Below are 7714 nucleotides of genomic sequence, written 5' to 3'. Positions count from 1 at the left end.
TGAGGCAGGAGGATTGTAAATTCAAAGTTAGCGTCAGCAACAGTGAGGTGCTAAGCAACTCAGTGAGACCCTGGCTTTAAATGAAAATATAAAATAGGACTGGGGATATTGCTTAGTGGTTGAGTGTCCATGAGTTCAATGCCTGGTACCAAAAAACCAAAACAAACATGCTAAGTGAAAGACGCCAGTCACAAAGATCACTTACTATATGATTTCATTTATATGAAATTAACAGAATGGACAAATCTATCAAAATGGGCAAAGTAGATTAGCTAGGGCTGAGCAGATTGTGGGGACAGGGAAATGACTGTAAATAGGTATGAGGATTCTGGGTGCGTGTGTCATGAAAATATAAAATTGATTGTGATGGTTGCACAAGTCAGTGAATACACTAAAAACTATTGAACTCTACACTTTAAAAGGATGAATTGTATAGTATGTGTATTATATATCAATAAAGCTGATAAAAATAATAACAAGTTGTTGCTCAGTTAGTCCTATAGATAGTAGTTTACCAGTCTCTGTTGTAGACCCATTCATGCAAGATACCAGATGAACTCTCAGAGCTTATTGGTGGATTCAATTATTTAAACTTGAAAGATTCAGTTTAGGAAAGCTGGAAGATGGTTATAGTCAGGAAAGCTTTTGTTTTCAGGACTTATTGGTGAGGGGATCTGTATGTCTTATAGATGTGTGATATAAGCACTGTTGAATTCCTACTTACTTGATGGCTTGTAATTAAAGCCAGAAGATCAGCATCAAACGCAGACACACTCAGTGTTATGGTTTGGATGTGAGGTGTTCCCCAAAAGCTTATGTGTGAGAGAATGCAAATGCAAGAAGGTTCAGAGGAGAGATAGATTGAGTTGTGAGAGTCTTAACTCCCTGTCTCTTGTCACTCAATATGGCCTTGAAGTTGGATAACCCTGAGCCCTAATAAACCTGTTTTCTTTATAACTTATCCACTCTTTGTTTGCAACAGAAAATGAATTAATGCTACTCCATTTATGAAGGCTCTGCCCACATGACCAGATAACTTTTTGAAGGCACCACCTCCACACCATCACACTGGGTTTAAGTTTCAACATATTAATTTGTAGTGACTGAGGGCAAACATTTCATTCCATAGCAGCTAGTTAATTTAATCCTAAACTTCCCAGGTTTGAAAACAAGAAATTTCATCTCATTGTCCTTTGGAGAGTTAACATGAGGAGCTGGTGATGAAATTTAATCTAAAATTTAATCAGTCTTGGGCAAGGCAACTTAGCCTCTGTACTGCACTTGGGGGCTTATGTATTCATTCCATAAATACTTATGTCATGCCTACTATGTGTCAGGCACTATTCCAGGTACTGGAGATACAGTAGTGAACAAGAAATAATCCCCTGAACTCATGGAATTTTTGCTCTAATATAGTTAATTCTTCTTTTATCTGCTTTTTTCCATAATGAAATACTATATTATCATGAATTAGCTTTGAATCAGGCTCCTATGCTGCATAAGAGGTCACTGCACTTCTCCCTCTAGGCAGGATAGATCCAAACTCATCCCAAATTGATCTGTATAGTTCTGTCCACAGTATGGTTAAAAACCACTCATTTCTCTCCAACTCTAGTAATAGTCTGAGCCAATATCATTCTACACTAAGACTACAGCAATAGTGTTTTCTTTAATGGTCTCTGAATTTTTGGTTTATCCCTAGTTATTAATCAACCTCATTATATATTTTCTTTACTTGCAACCTTTCAGTAGCTCTTCTAATTTTCTTAGGATTAAATCCAAAATACTGGATGGCTTTTGGTTGCACTGCATGTATTGTTCTGTGTACCTCACTTCAAATCACTCTACCTTTGGCTTACCTACATTGTTCCTTCCACACCAGTCTTTCCTCTTTACTTTGAACATGCCAAGTTCCTTCACAACTCACCTTTATACATTGCTGTGACTCCCTTCCTGGAGGAGTACTGCCACTTTCACTGGGTTTATTTCTATTTACATCCACAAGATGAAACTTAACCGTCACTTTCTCAATAAGGCTACCTCTGATTCTACCCTATTACACACTAAGTTACTACATGGCTATTTATGCTATTATTTAATGAATATCACCTCCTTTTGACTATGAGTTCCATAATGCAGGGCCTTGTGTGATTTGTTTATTACTGTACCTCTTTAAGTAGACCACAAGTGGGCTAAGTGTAGATGCCCAATAGTTATTATTAATGAGAAAAATGTTCTAAAAAAACTCAATTAGGAGAAGATGACTAAGAAATTACCTTAAAAAGTAAGAAAATATTTTATGCTAAATATTATGATACAGTAATTAGAATAAAAAGATGAAAAATGAGGGATATGATTAGACAGGGTGGAGCAGAGAGTGACAAAGACACGGGGAAGAAATTGGCAGAATCACAGCTATTTTGCAAGAGGAGGAGATGGGGAAAAGAATTATATTTAATATAATAGTGATGTCTTGACTGGAAGAGCATTTACTTTAGAAATAAAGTTTTCAGGATACTTGGAAAGTTGAAACCCAGGGCTACTAATCATACACGAGCCAGAGTAGAGTTCCAAATTTTGTTAAGAACAATTTTGTTCACTTCTTTTGCCTTGAGTCTTTAGAATATTCCCAGTGACATATTACAAACCTTCCTCAAGAAACTAGACATTTCAGGAAATAAAGCATATAGAAGTTTCTTTGCTTTCATGAGTGAAGCTTCTCAGTAATTCACTTTCAGGCTCAATTCTAGGATAATTTGTTTCATCTCTTCTCTTTATGCTGCTCAGGTGGTGATAGCCAATTTAAAAAAAGGAAAAGGATGTTTGGTTTTATTATTAAGTGTCAGGAAGAGGACATTTCTAGAAAGAATTTTTTAATCATGAAGAAAGCAAGGCCTCACCCCAAGGGCCCATGCAGACCTTTGCCTCCTATGTAAATAGATGAATGAATGGAAATGCCACCTTTTAGTAAAGCAGACAAGAATGATAAGGGCGAACGAATGTTCAGAGGAATTAGAAATTTAATGATATGTCCATGCTTTATAAAATACAATCAAAAGATCTCTGAAGTGCACATGTGAATTTTAATGATGTTACTAGAAAAAAAAATCCATAATCATTTAAAGCAAAAAGGAAGTCCTAATGAATGCTCCAATCTTCTACAGAATTAATTGGAAAGAAAATGTTGACAAAGGTTTATTTCCAATACAGTTCTGAAGTTTAAATAATGGCTGTAAATAAGAATAACATTCATATTTTAAGAAAAAAGATGAAAATAAGTGTTATTTGCTAGGGTTCAATAGTATAGCACTAGCAAAACAAATTGTATAATTACTCCAATAGCTAATTACAGAGCTCCGTGTTAGGCACTTCAAAAATTAATAAGACCCAGTGACTATCTTCAAGAAATTTCCAACTTCTGCTGCTCCTGGAGCTGCTTGTGTGCTCCCCTTCAGTGAGGATCTGGTACCTCTCGTGAAGCGGCAACTGAGGAGACTCTGGCGCTCACCATGGCCAAAGAAAAGCCCAAGGAAGGAGTCAGGACTGAGAACAATGATTATATTAACTTGAAGGTGGCAGGGCAGGCTGGTTCTGTGGAGCAGTTTAAGATTAAGAGGCATAGTAAAGTAATGGAAGCATATTGTGAATGACAGGATTTGTGGATGAGGCAGGTAAGATTCCCATTTGACGGGCAGCCAATTAATGAAATAGACACACCTGCACAGTTGGAAATGGAGGATGAAGAGACAATTGATGTGTTCCAACAGCAGACAGGAGGTGTCTACTAAAAAGGGAATTTACTACTTTACTCCAGAACTCTGTTCTTACAGATCAAGAATACATTCTCAATTAGAAAACTGCAATTTGGTTCACCAAATATTGACTACAGTATAGTTTTCTCTTTCATTTTCCCCTTCCCCATTCCTTTATTGTACAAAAAGTAACTGGTGTATGTGCACAAGCATATTGCATTTTATTTTATTTATTTTTATGTGGTGCTGAGGAGTGGACCCAGGGCCTTGCACGTGCGAGGCAAGTGCTCTACCCCTGAGCCACAACCCCAGTCCGCCCCTCTCCCCATATTGCAAATAAAAAAAACTAAATGGCCAATGATGTTTTGATTGACATTGGATAGAGATGGAATGGGAAAAAATACTGTTTCTGTGAAAATATCCCCTTTCTCCATTAGTGGCTTGCTCATTCAGCCTTATCTTTATATTTCAGTGAGTTATTTTGCTCTGTTTAAACATAAAACGAAAAAACCTTGAACAACATAAAAACCCTTGCATACCTTGTTCACTTGAAGAATTTTAATGTTTTTCATTTATCATTGAAAACTAAGGACCATTTTGTAACTTTTTGTATGTTGCTATTACATGTAGCATAATCTGTCTTTAAGTAGGGGTAAAGTATTCTTAAAAAATAAGATTCCTAGATAGTTTTCCCTTCAAGTCAAGCATCTTGTTATTTAAATAAACTTCTTATTTAAAATGAAAAAAAAAGTTGTTTCCAGTGTAGCAAGATGAGTAAGCTAACCACAGAATATAACTATAGTCATCAGAGATTTCATAACAAATGACCAGAAGATTCCAAGTTTCATGGGAAATACGTTATACTTTATTCAGACAACCAGTAACATTTTCATGGAGGAGGTTAACACTGGAGATGAGGCTTAAAAATTAGCAACACATTCATAGTCTAAGTGGTTTGCAACTGCAAAGGTACAGAAGCAGAAAAGGAGACATTTTTAGGAAATTCAAGTTATTTTGACAGAGTATAAATTACACATGGGGAAAAAAAGTAAAAAGCACTGAGTGCCAGAACTGCAAGTTCTTATTCAGTCTGTATTCAGACTTTTACAACTAGAGACCTACATATTCTTTTGATAAAATGAAGTTGTACTATTTGTTTCTTCCCCAACTTCACATTAAATTGAACTAATTGGTGGTGAAGGTGAGGCCATGTGAAGAGAATTACTTTCCCCCTGTCTCAAAGGGATTCAAAAGTAATTTTGAAGAACACATTTGCAACCAGTTTTTCTTTCAAATAACATTCTAGTTTCAAGGAACTAGGTCAAATTCCTTAGCAGGTTTGCAAGGATTTAACCTGTCCCTTTCTAGGAAAAGTAGCTTCTCCAACTTGTTCTGCAAGAGGCTGATCTGGTTTAGTTTGTCTCAGTGAGGGTGATAATATGCTGATGATATTGGCCCAGTGGCTGATCCACTAGAGTGGCCAAATTTGGTATTTAGCAACGGAAACTACTGCTAAAGAATTCCAAGGACAAATTCTTGCAGCTGTTTTCAAACTTGAACATGACGAGAATATCAATCTATAAGCTGGTGTGGCACATCCGGAGGGTCTGCTGAAACTACAGGAATCCAGATCTCAAAATAGCAAATAAAGGTACTATTAAAATAAAAACGGTGTATTACATTTAAGCTCTTTTAAAAAGAAATGTGAAACAAAATACTAAAAATAGATATGGAAGTAACTGAAATTCAGAACAATTATATACCTGACAATTAAAAATGAAATGTAAGAACACACTAGGGAAAAGGCTATATAAGAGATGATCATTAACTCAAGGAGGTATAATAAGGAGGCTTCCCAGGCTGAGTGCTAACTGAATATAAGGAGGAGGTGGGGGCTTAAAAAGCTTTCTCAATTTGAAGTCCTAGTGGTGGAACTCCTTGTTCTCAAGGTTTTAACTCAGGCCTGATATTAAGCACTTCAGGAACTGCTGCCAAACTTGTCACCAGAAGTCCTCACACAAAACTTCTGGGCCTTGAATGGCCTGATGACTGTGAATTTACTTAATATTCTACTTACCTAATCATACAGTATTTCCAAATACCTAATTGCTGTCCTTTTAACCCCCCAACATGAAATCCATGTTGGGCCAGTCAGGAAAATGATTCGATTTGATCCCCCAGACAAATGTAGAGGTAATTTTTTAAAAGCAAATTGCTGCCCAGGTAGCTTGTAAAGGAAGACATAACAGAAATACTACTCATTTAATTCAGTCAGTAAATACATATATTTGAATGCTCAAAATATATTCTTAGTACCATGTTGATGGTATAAGGAGGAGAAATGTCAGGGTCTAACAGTCAAAGGTAAAGGATCAACACAATTTAATAAAAGTATAGACAGTACACAATTAGCTGTTAATCTTCTTCGTATGCTCTGTGCTAAAAAGGTTCCCTTATCAAATTGCCTTGCTACCATGGTGACAGTTACTAAGAAATGCACAGATGCACATATGAACAGGTTAGAGGTTTTTTTTTTTTAAATATGTAGTGTTTTTCCAAATTAATGGTTCTCTTGTTTGTCTATTTTGTGCTCCTGGGAATCAAACGTGGCACCTCACACATGACAGGCAAGCACTCTACCATTGAGCTACATCTCAGCCCAAAGGAATGGTTCTTAATATCGGTTTCCAATTTCCTTTATGAATTCTCTATATACAACTTCTTCAGGAAAACTGGACCAACAACATATGGACACCCCCACCCCATGCTAACCCGACACAGTTTGGGGCTTTTGCTGCAGGGCTCTAACACTTCATGTAAATTTAGAAAAACTGTCAAAAATTTTGTGAATCTCTGACTGTTCTATTATGGGAAGCAGAGAATTGGTTCCCTATAGAAAATTCTTTACAGTATCTTCATTGTCCAAAGGCAAAGACCCTTTTACCTGTACTCAGGTAAATCATTTCCAAAAATAAAACATTTCTGCATTCAGTTACAGAACTATATTCTTGGGCAGTTACCACAGCTCTGCTTTAAGGATAAAAATCTATCTATAACTCAAAGGTTTCCAAAAGTGCTCATTTGAATTATATTTGAATGTTGTCCCCAAAGGAAGTCAACATGACAATAAGCACGGTTTCTTATGAGGATGGTATTTCCCTGAAGATCTCAGCCTACATCCATATAACTACATATATACATCTATCATGAGAATGTTATATAATATACAGAGCAGTGGAAAAGGTATCATGGAAGATGTAAGAAAACTATAAAACAAAATCAAGATCCTATAGAAGCTAATAATTTCAAGGGTGAGTGAAGTATCCTTACATAGAAGTTAGTAATTATACAGTGAAAAACAAAGTAGGATTAATTCACAGAGTTCTGAAATTTTTGGAACTAAAATTACTTTAAGGATCATTCTCTGTTTTGTCAAAGAGAAAAGTATAGCCCAGTAGGGTCAGTTGTTTATCTGAGATCACAAAATAAATTAGTGGCAGAGCCAGGAATAGATCCCCAATATCAAGAGCTATGTCTACCTCACTATATATTTCAATTACCAAGGATATACATTGCTTCAGAAAATACACATAAAATTTCTAGCACAATGTCTGGAACCATTCATCATGATCACAATCATTATCATCATCATCATCACAGTGGTGAAGAATACAAATTTGTATTAGCCAGAACTTGATGTGAGTCCAGTTTTGTCATTTACTCTGTAATTGCAGATAAGCTACTTACCTTCTCTAAGACCTTGTTCCTTCAAATGGGAATAAAAATAGAATCTATTTATGCAGTATGTGTATTAAATGAAATTTTAATTTAGTACACTTCATGTTGAAACTTTCAAACATTAGCTCTTCCATAGCATTTATTAACCTAAATAGGTATAGAGTCAAAGACACACATACATATTGACAGAACTTCTCTTTACCCTGCCAAAAAAGAAGCCAGTT

General features: G+C 35.9%; 1 pseudogene; it reads left to right on the top strand.

Annotated features, from left to right (window-relative positions):
• The first annotated feature begins 3509 nt into the window (after positions 1–3509).
• LOC143397062 (small ubiquitin-related modifier 2-like) lies at positions 3510–3788 on the top strand (annotated as a pseudogene).
• Positions 3789–7714: the final 3926 nt, after the last annotated feature.

The sequence above is a fragment of the Callospermophilus lateralis genome, chromosome 4 (genome assembly GCF_048772815.1).
Source record: "Callospermophilus lateralis isolate mCalLat2 chromosome 4, mCalLat2.hap1, whole genome shotgun sequence".
NCBI classification, from domain to species: Eukaryota; Metazoa; Chordata; class Mammalia; order Rodentia; family Sciuridae; genus Callospermophilus; species Callospermophilus lateralis.
This window is presented reverse-complemented; position numbering and strand designations above follow the sequence as displayed.